General features: G+C 42.9%; 1 protein-coding gene across 5 annotated transcripts in view; it reads left to right on the forward strand.

Moving 5' to 3' along the window:
• Positions 1-15,195: 15,195 nt before the first annotated feature.
• HIPK3 (homeodomain interacting protein kinase 3) overlaps positions 15,196-16,563 on the forward strand; it is a 91,403-nt gene continuing 90,035 nt past the window's right edge. For 4 of the 5 annotated variants that reach the window (XM_081279973.1, XM_081279976.1, XM_081279975.1 and 1 more), the window contains exon 1: positions 15,196-15,333. The gene's annotated coding sequence lies outside the window, so the exon portion shown is untranslated. Of the gene's footprint in view, positions 15,334-15,776; positions 16,158-16,563 lie in introns of those variants that run through there. The other variant, XM_081279974.1, reaches the window with a different exon arrangement.

Here is a 16,563-nt window from a genome sequence, read left to right on the forward strand (position 1 = left end):
GCAGGTTGTATGTGTGTGCATACACGTGGATACTCATGTATATAAATAATGTGATGTAGGTTTTAGCAGAAAATCCACATGAAAATCAATTCCTTTTTTTTTCTTTTAACTGGGAATTGAATTATCCAGGAGTACTTTACCACTGAGCTATGTCTTCAGTTCTTCTTTATTTTGAGACAGTATCTTACTAAGTTGCTGACAGTCTTGATAAGTTACCCAGGCTGTCTTCCAACTTGTGATCTTCCTGCCTCAGCCTCCTGAGTTACTGGGAAATCAGGTGTGTGCCACCATGCCCAGCTCAATTCATTCTTTAAATATTTGTATCCAACAGAGAGGGACTGAACTAAATCGAACATACCTGATTTTGTTAAATACACATTTTCTTTTGGTCATTGATTAATTTATTTCCCTTAAATGGAAAGGAATAGTAAGTTATTTTCTGTTCTTTAAGTCCCAGAGTTAAGATTCATTAAACTAGTATATTTTTACAGCAGCACTGTTTTTCCTAATTTTTTTTTCTTTTTTGATGTGGTACTCAAACTCAGAGCCTCCTGCATACTAAGCAAGCACTCTATCACTGAGCTACACCTCCAGGCCCTAACATGGTATTTTAATATGGAGTATGCATGACATTAGTCTTTTAGATACTTAATAACTGTTTATCTTTTTCTTTTTTCACTACTAGGGATTGAATACAGAAGAGCATTTTCACTGAGTGACATCCCCAGCCACCACCACCCCCGTTTTTGGTGTTAGAGATTGAACCCAAGGATGCTTTGCCACTGAGCTACCTCCCCAGCCTTTTATTTAAAAAAAAAAAAAGTTTTTGAGGCAGGTCTCACTAACGTTGCTGAGGGTCTGGCTAAGTTGTTAAGGCTAGCCTTGAATTTATAATCCTCTTTCTTCAGCCTCCTGAATTGCTGGAATTACAGATACGTAGTAGGGTGCCTGGCAATGGTGTCTTTTTATGGATGAAGAAACCAAGGTAGAGAGATGGAGAAACAGTAGTGCAGGTGCAAGATGATCTGATGTCACAGTTGACACCAACTCTGACTGGGGAGATTTCAATGCCTCTATCTTCTTTAATTTATATGCCAACCCATAAAACCCCTTGGCACAAATTATTACAAGGGGCATTTAAGTTAGTTAAGGATAATAGCATAGATATAGGAGATAATAGACTCACAAATATGTATTTTGTATGTTTCTTCCAATTGTATTAGAATAGATCCTGCTGTTCCCCCCCCCCACCCCTCTCTCTCTCTCCAGTAATAGGAAAATGGCAAAGATAAGAAGACTGTGAAGTCTTTAAGTTTTATTAAAAATGTTTTGGCTGGGGAATACGGCTCAGTGGTAGAGCACTTGCCCAGCAGGCACAAGGTTCTGGGTGCATCCCAGCACCACAAGTTAAATAAATAAACAAGATAAGTAAAATAAGTAAGTAAATAAATAAATAAATAAAGTGAATCTTCCTGGAGCAAGAGACAACAAATTTATAAACATAAGGGCAATCATGAGAGTGACCTTTTGGGTTGGGGATATAGCTCAGTTGGTAGAGTGCTTGTCTCATGTGCACAAGGCCCTGGGTTCAATTCCCAGCACCACATTAAAAAAAAAAAAAAAAAAGAAAGTAGAGAATGTCCTTTTGCTCATCTTAGTCTTTGAATTTAGAAGCTACATGCAATAGAGCACACCTGTAATCTCAGTGGCTTGGGAGGATGAGGCAGGAGGATTGTGAGTTCAAAGCCAGCCTCAGCAACTTAACAAGGCCCCCAGCAACTCAGTGAGACCCTGTCTGTAAATAAAATATAAAAAAGGTCTGGGCATGCTCGGCTTAGTGGTAAAGCACCCCTAGATACAATCTCTGGTACCAATAAAAATAAATAAATAAATAAATAAATAAAATAATAATAATTTAGTGTATAATTTTTGAGCATTTAAAACTGATATTTTCTCATCTAGATAATGTATGTGTTATTTTTCTATCATATTAATCAAAGAACATTGAATACCATTATGTTACCTTATTATATAACTTATATTTTCATAAAATAACCAACATGTAAACAAGTTAAATTTTCCATTGCATAGTTTCAAGACATTTTGACTTTATGAAAAGAATAAATTGTCTTCCTCATTTCCAATGAAATTCCTTTGTCTGACTGCAGACCAAAAATGACCTTTATACCATAATTTTCAGTCTGCTGATTAAAGAAGAATGCTTGTTTAGGTTTTGATGCACATTTACTTTAATTTTACTGCAAATTGAACTAATAGCATTTTTATGTAGGAAAATTCATCATTTTTTTTTGTTTTCACATTTGTTTTCTTCCATAATTTTGTAGGCCCTTCCTCTCTCTCACATATTTCTTTTGGAACATATGTTCTTTTCCTACTAAAAAAAGAAAAATTATTGCAACATTACTCCCAGTAGCAATTTTAGCAATGAAATTGAAGCTGTGAGCAGGTTTCTGTGTTAGATTATACATACATGCATACTGCACACATACACACTTGCGTGGGCACAAACACGTGCGCGTGCACACATACCAAAGACTAAAAATACTGAGCAGCATTTGGTGTTTTAAGAAACAAAGAGATTGGGCTGGGGTTATGGCTCAGTGGCAGAGCGCTTGCCTCATACATGTGAGGCACTGGGTTCGATTCTCAGCACCACATAAAATAAGTAAGCAAAATAAAGATATTGTGTCCATGTATAACTAAAAAAATTATTCAAAACAAACAAACAAACAAAAAAACAAAACAGAGTCTGGGTGTGTGGCTCAGGGGTCTGGTGCTTATCTAGCATGTTGAGAAGCACTAGGTTCAATCTCCTGCACTGCAAAAACCAAAATAAAATACTGTGATGCTGTCCAGTGTTAATAACCTGCATATTCACTAGTATGTATAGTTATTGTGTTATATATGATTCAAGCATATGGGTAGTAAGCAATTGACCTAGATGGCCATACTTTTATTTATTGAAGGCAAATTGGGATCAACTGGGGATAGGGAAAAGGTGAACTTGGTCTGAGCAGACATTTTAGTTGATATTTGATTATGCCAGTCAGGACTTTAAATTTTCTGGTGGAGGCATTTCTGATTGGAATTCTTCATTGAGACCAAGATAATGGAAAATCAGGGAAAATGGCTCCTTTCAAAGTTGAACAAAAACTATGGTCTAGATACAAAATTGAATGTAGTGAAGGTGAGAAGTGAGGACTATGAGAGTGACTAATTCCTCCTCTCTATAGAGAAGAGGAAGAAAGGCAGCAGCCAAGATGGGATGGAAAGTATTTTGTTTTGTAGCTCAGATTGTCCCTTCTTTTCCCCTACTTCTGGGGCTGATCTCAAATGGGGCACAGATAAGCAGTGAGACTATGAAATATTCTCCAATTAACTTGAAATTAGATGTGTGTGTGTGTGTGTGTGTGTGTGTGTGTCTGTGTGTCTGTGGTGCTGAGCTTTTTACACAGTAGAGAGACAAACACTAGCGCTGAGCTATACTCTGAGTCGAAAATGAGGCTTTCTTTAATATTCAGATTCAGCTAACTCTTACATTGATACTACCATATTAAGTTTACATGCTGTCTCATTTAATCCTCATCTTCCTTGCCAGGTAGATATTAATATGTGAAATTCAAAGATGAAAAATTGGACTATGGATATCTCAGTGGTAGAACATTTGCCTAGCATATGTGGGGCCCTGGGTTTGATCCCTAGCACTGCAAAAAAATACAAGTTAAAAATGAGAGAAAATGCCAGTCGTGGTGGCACATGCCTATCGTCCCAGCAACTTGGGAGGCTGAGGCAGGAGGATCTCAAGTTTAAGAACAACCTCAGCTACTTGGCAAGGCCCTAAGCAACTCAGCAAGACCCTGTCTCAAAATAAGAAATAAATAAGGCTGGGGGTATGGCTCAGTTTTTAAATATCTCTGGGCTCAATCACTGGCACAAAAAAAAAAAATGGAAAAATGCTTTGGAGGCATCTGTCCCAAGTCATATAGTCTCCTGAGTCCAGGTTGTTCCTGCTCCATTTCCTGAGAGGGACAAAGGACAAGAAAAGAAGTCTGTTTCAACAGAGCTGCAGTGTGGGAGCTGGCACCATTCACACAGTAGAAACATAGGCCTGTATATTTATTATGACACTTTTCTGACAGATGGCAGGAAAGTGTGTTGCCTTAACAAAATTGGCATATTAGGACAATTTTCTGACAGATGGAAGCAAAGTCTCATGAGAAGTGCCTTTTTCTCCTTCCAGTGAAGGCTTTGTTTGGGCTATTGGTTGCTTTGGCTATTTTAAAACATAAAATAAAAGTGTGTTTTAAATAGCATGCTTTTTCTTAAGATTAAACTTTAATTTACTTGGAGAATGAGTTATTTTTATCAAAAATTCATTTCAGCCAGGCCCAGTGTTGCATGCTTGTGATCCCAGCAACTTGGGAGGCTGAGGCAGGAGGATTGCAAGTTTGAGGCCAGCACCAGCAATTTAGAAAGACCCTTAGCAACTTAGTGAGACCCTGTCTCATTAAAAATAAAAAGGGGTGGGGATGTAGCTCAATTGTAAAGTGGTAAAATCCCCAGTATCCAGAACAAAACAAAACAAAACAAAAAGAGTCATTTCAGTGTTCAGGTGCTCTGCATGCCAGGTGGAAAAAGTGATACCACCAGTTATGGGTGACAAGTTCTGCTCCCTCACAGGTTGAAGTATAACATTAGAGAAGCACACCAAGTCAACCATAAAAAGCAGGGTTTATTTGGTTTATTTAAAGAGGGGAAACACGGACTTCTCCTGGGAGGAAAAAGGGGGCCATAGCTGATATCCTGGTATCCCAAGAAATGAGGGTGTTCTGCCTTTTTATATGTGTTAGGCTTCCTTTGTTCTCCTGATCTCTTCCCTTATTTTTCTCTTTCCTGGGTTCTTGCCTAGGCCCAGGAGATGCTCAGTGGGATGGCCAAAAGGGGAGAAGCAGATAGGCTGGAGGGACCAAGTTGGAATGATCTGGGCAGGAAGAGGGCGTAATTAACAACTCCCTGTAGAGGGGGACAATCCCTGGTGTTAAAGTCTGTAAACAAGTCAAGATGGCGCCTGGCATTTTGCAGAGGGAGTGGTTTGTGAAGTAACGCCAGCGAGCCATTAAGTGTGGAGATTCCTTATTGGTTGACTGCTGTATCTAGTTTATGTTAATTAAGATAAGCTGTGTGGAATGTATATATACCCCTTCGGTCCTTCAATAAACGGCTCCCACTCCTGTACACAATGTACACAAGTTGTTCGTCACCCCCCGGGTTATTTTGCTGCAGCCGGACTGCAGCACCTGGGACAGGTTATCTTGATAAGGGTGGAAGAGGGCTCTGAAGGCATGAGCATTTTTATCCCTCTCCAACTTTCTGGACTCACTCAAATTGGCCTCCTTGATCTACTGACTGCCTGTCTAATTCTGGATTCAATAGTAGTATTGTGTGTTGTGGCAGGGGAGGGGCAGGGGGCACTTTTGGTAACCAGAATATAGTTTGAAGGAGGTATCTTTGAGCAGAGAGAGAAAACTAGATGTGTTGGGGGAAATGTAATGTAAGGGGCATCACAAGCAAAAGCACCAAGGAAGATAGAAGAATACCAATCTCAGCCTCACAAATGTGCATAGAACCCTCCTGTTCATTCAGAAGTCTTAAAGGCTCAGCTGTCCTCAAGGTTCATGCATACTAGCTTCATCCACTTGGGCACCTAGGACCTCTCCCTATTCCTGTGCTCTAGAAAGCTGGACTGATGGATCCACAGGGTGGGTGGTGATGTTGTAGAAGGACAGATTCTCATGCAAAGAATTTCTTCTTAAGTGCCTGACATTTAACTAACCCAGTAGGAGCCCAATGTGCAGGTAGGGATTTTGTTATAGTTGGTAGTCAGTGTTACACGGCTATGCATGACTGAATATACCACTTCTGTTGGTGAGAACAGCTTGTTCCGGATGGTCTTTGTACTTCCTCATACATTTCACTATGGCACATGAACTCAGAAAGAAAGAATGGGTGATTTATTACCGGAGACAGGCATTCAATATTGAATATGGGGGGACTGGGGCTGTTTCCCTAGCTCAGATGGAAGAGGGAATTTGGGAATATATCAGGCAGCTCCTATTTTGGGTATATAGACAGTCATTCAGTCATTTTGCTGTTATCAATGGGATGACTGAGGCCAGAGGACTGGAACTATATGGTCTGGGGTAACAGGTGTATTTGAGCCCCTGTTCTCATTTAGCTGAATCTCTCCTCACCTGTAAAAGATGGGCCACTCTTCTCCATGGACGTGTCAAGCAGAATTACAAAATTCTACTTTTCTTTTTTAATTCAGTGTTTGTCATAGCCATGCTTTGATGTTGAGATTTGTCAGGCACATAATCCTCACCTTTAACTTTTCCTAAGGAGAATGATAATCTCTTTTATGACCACATGTTTTATAAAAACATCAAAAATATATTTAGTGCAATTTGTAATTTGGCGAGAGGGCAGAGGTTTATCTTGGTCTGTTTTAAGACCAGACAGCTTAATATACAGTATAAACTTGGACAACATTCTTTTTTTTCTCTTTGTACTGTGGATTGAACTCAGGGCACTTAACCATTGAGCCACATCCCACAGCCCTTTTTATATTTTTTATTTAGAGATAGGGTTACCCTGAGTTGCTTAGGGCCTCACTAAATTGCTGAGGCTGGCTTTGAACTTGCAGTCCTCCTGCATCAATCTCCTGAGCCACTGGGATTCCAGGTGTGTGCCACAGTGCCCAGAACCTTGGTAAGCTTCTTAATGTCTCTGTGCTTAACTTCCTCATATGTACAGTGACCATAGTGATAATCATCCTTGAGTTATTTAATAAAAGCACTCAGAACAGAGCTTGTTTTATGGGAGGAACTAAAAAGTGTTGTGGGGCGAATGAGCATCACTTAGGAATGGGATGTACAATCCAAGTTTTTGGAAGAATGAACACTTAGCTTTGGGAGATTTTTTTGATATTGATTCTTTTTGCAGTATTGGGGATCAAATACAGGGCCTTGTGCATGCTAGGCAAGCACTCTACCACTGAACCACATGCTCAGCCTAGAACATTTAGCTTTGAAGGATGTATATGATTTCAGTGGATGAGAGGGACACACACTGGATTGAAACCAGGGCCTCAAGCATGTGAAGCATGCAATCAAGTTCTGAGCCATGCATCTAGCCCCAAGAAAGCAATATTGATGGCAGAAATGGCCTGGACATGGACAAATAAAGATTAGAGTTAAGGAAAAAGAAAAGAACACTAAAAGGGCTTTATGAGGTCCAACTGTAATATACCTCAATAGTCAAGCCAAGAAATATGGACATTTTTAGTATGTGAAAAAATAGAAGATTTGTGAGCAAGGAAATATCAAGATCAAGACAGGTACAGTGGCGCATGCCTGGAATCCCAGCAACTACTGGGGAGGCTGAGGCAGGAGGATTGCACCTAGAGGGCAACCTCTGCAATGTAGCAAGACCCAGTCATAAAAATAAAAAAATTAAAAAAGGGCGGGGGGAGCTGGGGACATAGCTCCTGGGTTCAGTCCCTGGTAAAGAGCCCCTGGGTTTAATCACTGGTACCAAGAAAATAAATAAATACACAAATAAATAAATAAATAAATAAAATAAGTAAAATACCTCAATAGGTAAAACATGAAAAAAAAATTTTTTTTTTATTGGTTGTTCACAACATTATAAAGCTCTTGACATACATAACCCACTTCATACATTGGACTGAAGTGGGTTATGAACCCCCAATTTTACCCCAAATGCAGCTTGCAGAGTCACATCGGTTACACTTCCACATTTTTACATAATGTCCTATTGGTAATTGTTGTATTCTGCTACCTTTCCTATCCCCTACTATCCCCCCTCCCCTCCCCTCCCAACTTCTCTCTCTACCCCATCTACTGTAATTCATTTCTCTCCTTGTTTATTTTCCCATTCCCTCACAACCTCTTGTATGTAATTTTGTATAGCAATGAGGGTCTCCCTTCATTTCCATGCAATTTCCCTTTTCTCACCCTTTCCCTCCCATCTCATGTCTCTGTTTAATGTTAATCTTTTCTTCCTACTCTTCCTCCCTGCTCTGTTCATAGTTGCTCTCATTATATCAAAGACGACATTTGGTATTTGTTTTTTAGGGATTGGCTAGCTTCACTAAGCATAATCTGCTCTAGTGCCATCCATTTCCCTGCAAATTCTATGATTTTGTCATTTTTTATTGCTGCATAGTACTCCATTGTGTATAGATGCCACATTTTTTTTATCCATTCATCTACTGAGGGGCATCTGGGTTGGTTCCACAGTCTAGCAATTGTGAATTGTGCTGCTATGAACATCGATGTGGCAGTATCCCTGTAGCATGCTCTTTTAAGGTCTTCAGTCCAAGAAGGGCAATAGCAGGGTCAAATGGTGGTTCCATTCCCATCTTTCCCAGGAATCTCCAAACTGCTTTCCAAATTGGCCGCACCAATTTGCAGTCCCACCAGCAATGTACAAGTGTACCCTTTTCTCCACAACCTCTCCAGCACTTATTGTTGTTTGACTTCATAGTGGCTGCCAATCTTACTGGAGTGAAATGGTATCTTAGGGTGGTTTTGATTTGCATTTCTCTGACTGCTAGAGATGGTGAGCATTTTTTCATGTACTTATTGATTGATTGTATATCCTCCTCTGAGAAGTGTCTGTTCAGGTCCTTGGCCCATTTGTTGATTGGGTTATTTGTTGTCTTATTGTCTAATTTTTTGAGTTCTTTGTATACTCTGGATATTAGGGCTCTATCTGAAGTGTGAGGAGTAAAGATTTGTTCCCAGGATGTAGGCTCCCTATTTACCTCTCTTATTGTTTCTCTTGCTGAGAAAAAACTTTTAAGTTTAATTAAGTCCCATTTGTTGATTCTTGTTGTTAACTCTTGTGCTATGGGTGTCCTATTAAGGAATTTGGAGCCCGACCCCACAATTTGTAGATCGGATCCAACTTTGTCTTCTATCAGATGCAGAGTCTCTGGTTTGATATCAAGTTCCTTGATCCATTTTGAGTTAACTTTTGTGCATGGCGAGAGAAAGGGGTTCAGTTTCATTTTGTTGCATATGGATTTCCAGTTTTCCCAACACCATTTGTTGAAGATGCTATCCTTCCTCCATTGCATGCTTTTAGCCCCTTTATCAAATATAAGATAGTTGTAACTTTAGCATATCATTAATATATACATGTTATTGTATCAGGTTGCATATCCAAACAATGTATACGATATGTTATGGGTAATTTAGGTAATTTCCAGGGATGAATTTGACTGTAAAAAATTTTTGCTTTGTGCTGACAGTAGTAGCTAACTCACAGATTAAGATTTTGAACTTCCAGATTAATATTAGATTATTTTTATTGGTATTAATTCAGGGAGAAGAGTTTTTTGCCTGGTGTGTGTGTGTGTGTGTGTGTATTGGTGACTGAACACAGGGCCTGATGCATTATTGGCAAGTGCTCTACCATTGAGCTACATGCCCAGCCCTTTCTTTCAATTTTTTTTTCCTCCGCAGGTCAGGGTCTTGCTAATAGACCAGGCTGGCTTTGAATTTCAGTTTCCTATCTCAGCCTCCACGCTATGCTATTTGCTTTTTTTTTTTTTTTTTTTTTTTTTTTTTTTTTTTTTTAGGAAGAGAAACAGATCTTTGACTGCAAAGAGTTAAATGAGTGGACTTTTTCATGATGCAAATGTGGGCAGGAGAGACTTTTGAAGGTTTTTTGTTGTTGTTGTTATTTTTCCTTCTCCACTGCCCCTCCCTGAGGCTCAGGTGTATAAAGCTGATCTCCAGGAAGAAGGCAGATTATTTGCATAAGGCAGCCAGGACCTCCCAGAGGGAGGAGATAGAACCCCTGGTGAACTCTCCCCCTTTGATTTGTGATTAGGGAGCTCTTCAGTTGACTAGTTACCTCTCACTCCCTCAAGGCTTAATGGCAAGAAAAGATATTTAGGGTCTGGTGTGTGTGTTTGTGGGGGTGGTGGTGGAGGGACAAACCCAAAACCCAACTTCCTTGAGGAAGGATGAATGTGGGTTAGAGACTCAGGCTCTGACAAAGTCCCAAGGGTTTTCCTGAAACTGCAATGATTTGGACAGAAGAATCAGCATCATCTACTAAGGCTGAGAGAGTTGCTTCTCTATATGAACACCTTTTTGTGGTCCAGTAAGCGATGGACACAAGGCAAGTGCAAAGAGGTCTGGCCTCCATTGGACAGAATAATTTTGGGGATGGTAAGGGCCTAAGACAGGCAAAGAGGTAAAGAAGTCATGGATTTCATTTGTCAGTGATCTCAAATGACTGTTTGAGATCAAGCAGTTGAGTTTATTACTACTTACATAAAAAATTAATTCTTTCATTTTATGAATATTTGTTGAGTTTATACCAGGCTCTGTTCTGGTATATAAGATCAAATCAACATAGCAGACAAAAATTCCTTGGCTGGTGGAGGGGTGGGGGTGGGGGTGGGATGTAGTAGCGGGAGACAACACACATATCATAGTATCCCCACCCCACTTCCTTTGGTACTATGGATTGAACCCAGGGGCGTTCTACCACTGAGCTACATCCCCAGGCCTTTTTATTTTTTTTGAGAAAGGATCTCACTGAGTTGCCAAGGTTGGCCTTCTGCCTAAGCCATCCTAGTCACTAAGATTACAGGCGTGAGCCACTATGCCCAGCCTAGGTAGGGTTTAAAACACTGCTTTAAACCACTACGTGGGAATTCACTTTACTCTGAATGACAGTTCCTTGGAAGCAATATTTAATAACAGAAAAGTGGGCAGAAGAAACACATAGTTTCCACCCATGTTTCTCTCACACAAAGGAAATGGCTGCTTTGATTATGCTTGCATCTCTTTGAATCTTTCCCTTACTTTCTTTGCCGGAAGATAAAGTCCTAAATCTCAGTCTGGCCTTTGCTTCTCATTCTATCCTCATCTGCTTTGATTTGTCTTCATATCTCACTAAAAGCTGTCTTGGTTTCTCATTGCATTTTTCCCATATGGTTTTGCATGTATCTTTCCTTCTGCATGTCATTTCTTTGGGTTCATTCCTACACATCCTTCAGATCTCAATTTTCATTCGTTCATCATTAATTTGGCTTCTGTAGTTACAGAGGTCTGTGTTTAGAAGTTCCTTAAGCATGATTTAATGCTCTGCTGTCACAGACTTCTAAGCCTCAACAATTTTTGAACAGGGAGCCCTGCTTTTTTACTTTGCTCTCGGCCTTGGACGTGATAGGTCCTGTTGATCATCTACCATGTACGACTGCATTGTTGTTGGGGAAACACTGAAGTATAAAGAAAATGCACTCCACTTTTCTAGAGCTTTCAGCTTAGTGGAAGAGGTAGATGTTAATCAAATAACCAGACAATAATTGTAAAATTACAATTTAGATGAATGCTGTAAGGAAAAGCTATATGGGAATTTGGCTTAGGGAAGTTGAGATTCTTCCCCAAAGAAGTGAATATTTAGTTGACCCCTAAAGAATGAGAAGTGAACCAGATTTTCTATGGCTTTCTTACCTCCCATCTCATTAGATCTTCCTGTTTTATTCTGTCATTGCACCCTGTACTTTTTAATAATGTTTGTTAATACTGTAATTATTTGTATAATAGCCAACTTTCCTGAGAAAGCATAAGTCCACAGGGTGTCTCCTTTTGTCATTGTATCCTCAAAGCATATCATAGTCCCTGGAACCTAATAAATATTTAAGTATTTTTTTTTTTTGAGATGTGGTCTCACAATGTTGCCCAGGCTGATCTTGAACTCCTGGGTTCAAGTGATCTCCTGCCTCAGCCTCCCTAGTAGCTGGCACTACAGATGTGTGCCACTGGGCCCCACTTTCAGTAATATTGTTATAGAAAAAGACTATTTAACTTTTTTTTCCATATACAATTCAGTAGCCTGCATTTTTTAATACCTTTGTGTTATTTTTATTTTTTTTTTATGGTGCAGAGGATTGAACCCAGGGCCAGGCAAGCGCTCTGCCAATGAGCTTCAACCCCAGCCCCTTAGTAACCTTCATTTTTTTTTAAATTTTTTTATTGGTTGTTCAAAACATTACATAGTTCTTGATATATCATATTTCACACTTTGATTCAAGTGGGTTATGAACTCCCATTTTTACCCCGTATACAGATTGCAGAGTTACATCAGTTACACTTCCACTGATTTACATATTGCCATTCTAGTGTCTGTTGTATTCTGCTGCCTTTCCTATCCTCTACTATCCCCCCTCCCCTCCCCTCCCCTCCTCTCTCTCTACCCCCTCTACTGTAATTCATTTCTCCCCCTTGTATTATTTTTCCCTTTCCCCTCACTTCCTCTTGTATATAATTTTGTATAACCCTGAGGGTCTCCTTCCATTTCCAAGCAATTTCCCTTCTCTCTCCCTGTCCCTCCCACCTCTCATCCCTGTTTAATGTTAGTCATCTTCTCATGCTCTTCTTCCCTACTCTGTTCTTAGTTACTCTCCTTATATCAAAGAGGACATTTGGCATTTGTTTTTTAGGGATTGGCTAGCTTCACTTAGCATAATCTGCTCTAATGCCATCCATTTCCCTCCAAATTCTATAATTTTGTCATTTTTTAATGCAGAGTAATACTCCATTGTGTATAAATGCCACATTTTTTTTTATCCATTCGTCTATTGAAGGGCATCTAGGTTGCTTCCACAGTCTTGCTATTGTGAATTGTACTGCTATGAACATCCATGTAGCAGTGTCCCTGTAGCATGCTGTTTTTAGGTCTTTAGGGAATAGACCCAGAAGGGGAATAGCTGGATCAAATGGTGAGTAACCTTCATTTTAAAAGAACTTAGCACTATGAAAAATTTCCCTTTTCTAAAAAGCAAACTTCATAAAATGGCTACATCAGAGTTTTGAATAATTACCTGGATGTTCCTGTTCATAATGGATTCCAGGAGGAAGAGATTAGAGGTAGAGATTAGGTTAGGGGTCAATAGGAATAAAGTGGAGGAGGGCTTGAATCAATAGTGTTTACTTATGTAGCAACATTCACTAGTCAGGAACTGTATTCAGCACTAGTGATTTGATGGTTAAAAAAAGATGACAGAATCTCCTCCTGGAATTTATAGTGTAGTGAGAACTAATGTACTTTATAGGGATAAAAAGAAAAAAAAATTCTTCCCACTGTCAGCCTCTTCATAAATGTAGCAATGACCACATGTGGAGAAGGAATGTTTCCATTAGAAGTGGCCTAGAGAAATGTTAACAAACGTTCTGAAAATTTCAAGTATGGCAGTATATTTTCCATGTTTTTGTTGGATAGATTTCTGTATTCTAAACTTTCTCCTTTAAGTAATGATTTCATCCTTTCTTTTGGTTCTTTGGATTATTCCTTTAAAATATCAAAAGTAACTAAACAGTGAAAAGAAATGGATTCTATGTGCTATCATTATGAAAAAGTCATTGTCTTTTTTTTCTATTTTGAAAGACTTTTTTTTACTTAGTTGAAAAAAAAACCCACCCCTCATTTGAAAATGTTATTTCCAGTGGCCTCAGGATATACTAAACCCTTTCTTTGAAAGGCTTTCTCCAAAAACTCTTCTCTCCTCTTTGAAAAGCAGCAAGGAAAAAATATATAGTATTATATATGCAGCAAGTTGTCACTCCCTTTGCCCGGCCCCCAGATACTGCAATAGAAAATGTCTGGGAATAAATACATTCATGGGAAACTCAGTCCACAGGAAGGTAGGAAGCAAAGAAGGTCACTTCCATCCCTGAGGGAAAGGTGCTTGGGTTCCCCAAAGGTTAGACATTAATTCAGAACATAAGGAACCAGAAGAAACAGGTGCCAAAGAAAATTGACTCTTAAGGATGGGTGCTTAAAGGTCAGTTCTTTCCTAGGGAAAAGTTGGAGGGAGGGAGTAGAGACCAGAGGCTTGCTCTAGAACCCTGTTCAGGTCTCCTAAACTTTGAACCTCTATCTTAGCGTAGGAATTTGGACTTAGGATCGCTACGGTTTTTCATCTCTAAAATTCTATGGTTCTATGATTACGTGGGTTGAAATGGGCCATTCTGTTGATTTCCTAGTCTCCAGGAGCGAGGAAACTAGCCTCTGGGGGTGGAACTAACTCAATGGAGAATTATCCATGTAGAGGTGGGCAAACTTGACAATTATGGGCTTTTGGACTGCAGAGGTGCTTTTGGAAAATTTCCAAGAGGGCCTTTCCCTTATGCTTTAGCCTGTATTTACAAGTTTCTGGACGTTTTGGGTTGGGGACTGGGAAGGACCTCTGAAAAGATCGAGGTTGTTCATTTGACTAAGCGTTTCTCCTTTTCTTATTTTTGAACCCTTAAGAAAAAAAAAAAAAACCTGCCAAGAAACACTTCCAAGGATAGAAAGGGGAATTATGATTACGGGATCTGGAAAGGCCTGTAAAATCCTGCTTCCGTGTTTCAATCCTCTCTTTGGGTGTCAGGATCTTCTCTTAAATCTGTATTTTTGGCCGAGTGGGCTTTGAGTGAGGTTCAGAACCGCAGAGAGGGGCTGGCGGATGATTCTTTTGCCAGAGGGATGGCGTGAGGGAGCTCCGGTCTGGACCGCACTAGCAACCCGGCGGGCTCCGAGCAACAAGGGCGCGGCTGCGGGCGGACCCCGGGGAGGGGCTTCGCGGAGGCGCCGCGGCCCGAGCCAAGCGGGGCCGCCCGGGCTCGGTGCGCAGCGCGGCCGGGCGGGCGGTGGCGCTGCGGAGGCGGCGGCCGAGATCGGCAGGCGCGGAGGAGGGGCCCGAGATTGGGGCGGCCGGCAGCAGCTGCCTTGGTGACGACTGCCGGCAGCGCGGCGCCCCGAGACCGAGCTGCGGGCCTCGCCGTCGCCGCCTCTCCGGCTGTCTTCCTTTTCCTCCTCTCGCAGCTCTCGGGGCTTCAGGAATGGGGCCCAACCGCCGTGGGCCCCGCATCCCGCGCCATTCGTAGGCCCAGTTGCCGGAGGTCGGCCGGCCGGCTTCTCACTCTCCCCGGCCCCAGTCTAGCTGTTCCCACCCCAGATCCCCGGGAAGGAAGATGAGGGAGACGGGCCCGGCGTTCAGCCAGAGCAGCAGCAGCAGCCGCGGTCGGGGGAGGGTGTTTCGCGGTTTCCTCTCAGCCGCCAGGACAAGATGGCAGCGGCCGCGGAGAGGGGCTGAGCCCGGGCTGGGTGGTGCCGCTTGCTGAAGCGCCTGGCTCCCTGTTCCCGGCACGGCCCCGCGACCCACCCCGGACATGCTCAGGGCTGCGGCCGCCCGAAGAGGGGAGAGCGCGGGCCTCTAGGAAGGTAAGGGAGTTGGGCGAGGAGCACCCGCGCCCGGGTGGGAGGATCGGGGGCCTGCGTCTGGGTGACCAGCGGACCCGCCTGTCGGACCCGGGTGGGCCCAGATCCCCCCCCCCCCCACGGAGCGGCCCGCCCCCGTCGCGCGTAGGTGTCCCCATCTGCATCCCCGGCGCCTTCGCACCCCGGGTTTCAGCCCCAGCTCCCGCCGTGTGGCCCAGCCCCAGCGGCTCCTCTGAGGCCGGCGCCACGCCAGGCCCGAGGCCCCCGGACGCGGGGGCCGCGCGTGGTTCCTGCACGCGGTGGCGCAGCCTCCGGGAAGCCGCCTTGGCTGGGCCGGGCGGTCCCGGCCTCCTCCTGCCAAGGTTGCGCAACGGCTCTTCCCAGCAACCGAAGTTTTGTTTAACCCCACAGGGGGAGCCGCTCTTCCCCTGCGCGGCCCTAGGCCGTAACTACGGAGACCTCTTTCCTTTCATTAGGAGAACAAACACAAACACGCGCACGCACGCCGCCGGAGTGCCCCGGCCAGGGGCTGTGCCCTGGGCTTTGTGGCCTCGTCACCGGCGTCGCGGAACCGCGGGTTTGGAGGGTGTCAACTCTTGGGACGTGCGTGCGTGTGATTGTTGGGGAGGAGAAATGTGATCCGCGGCTCTGCGTCCCCAGCGGCGGCGGGAGGAAGGCGTGGCGGCCGCGCGGCGGGGCTGTTGCCGGCTTCTCTCGTTACGGTGGCTGTCGCCCGCTTTCCTTCGCCGCACTGGGAGAAGTCGCGGAAAGACTTGGGATGAGAATGCCGGTTTTCCTGTCGGGGAGGAGACTGCTGTTTTAAAATGGTATGTGGCTCTCGGGAAAGCCTGTTTCCCAGTCTCCTCCGTGCTGGAGGAATTGCGCTAAAGGGTGTGTGCGTCAATTACCTTGGACCTGTTACAGAGTAGTCACAACACGTTCAGTCCTTGAACCGTGTTTTCACAACCTCTTGCTGGCCTGCTGGGGAATTTATTTTTCCACCTGTCAGTTCGCTGCTTCTATTAGCAACAGCACAGCCCCCCCCAGCCCCCCCCCCCACCCAGATTTCAGATTATCGTCCAGTTTACAGCAAAGCTCATGGTTGGTTGTATTGTCAACTTTGTTTTGTGGTCTCTCTGGTACCGGGCTGGGGAAGTTAGCTGGTAAACCAGTCTGTGCTTAGGCGGACCTTCTAGTTGTTTGGAGATCGGCTGGTTTATTTATTTATTTTTC

Source organism: Spermophilus citellus (assembly GCF_964194105.1).
Source record: "Spermophilus citellus genome assembly, chromosome: 2".
Classification (NCBI taxonomy): domain Eukaryota; kingdom Metazoa; phylum Chordata; class Mammalia; order Rodentia; family Sciuridae; genus Spermophilus; species Spermophilus citellus.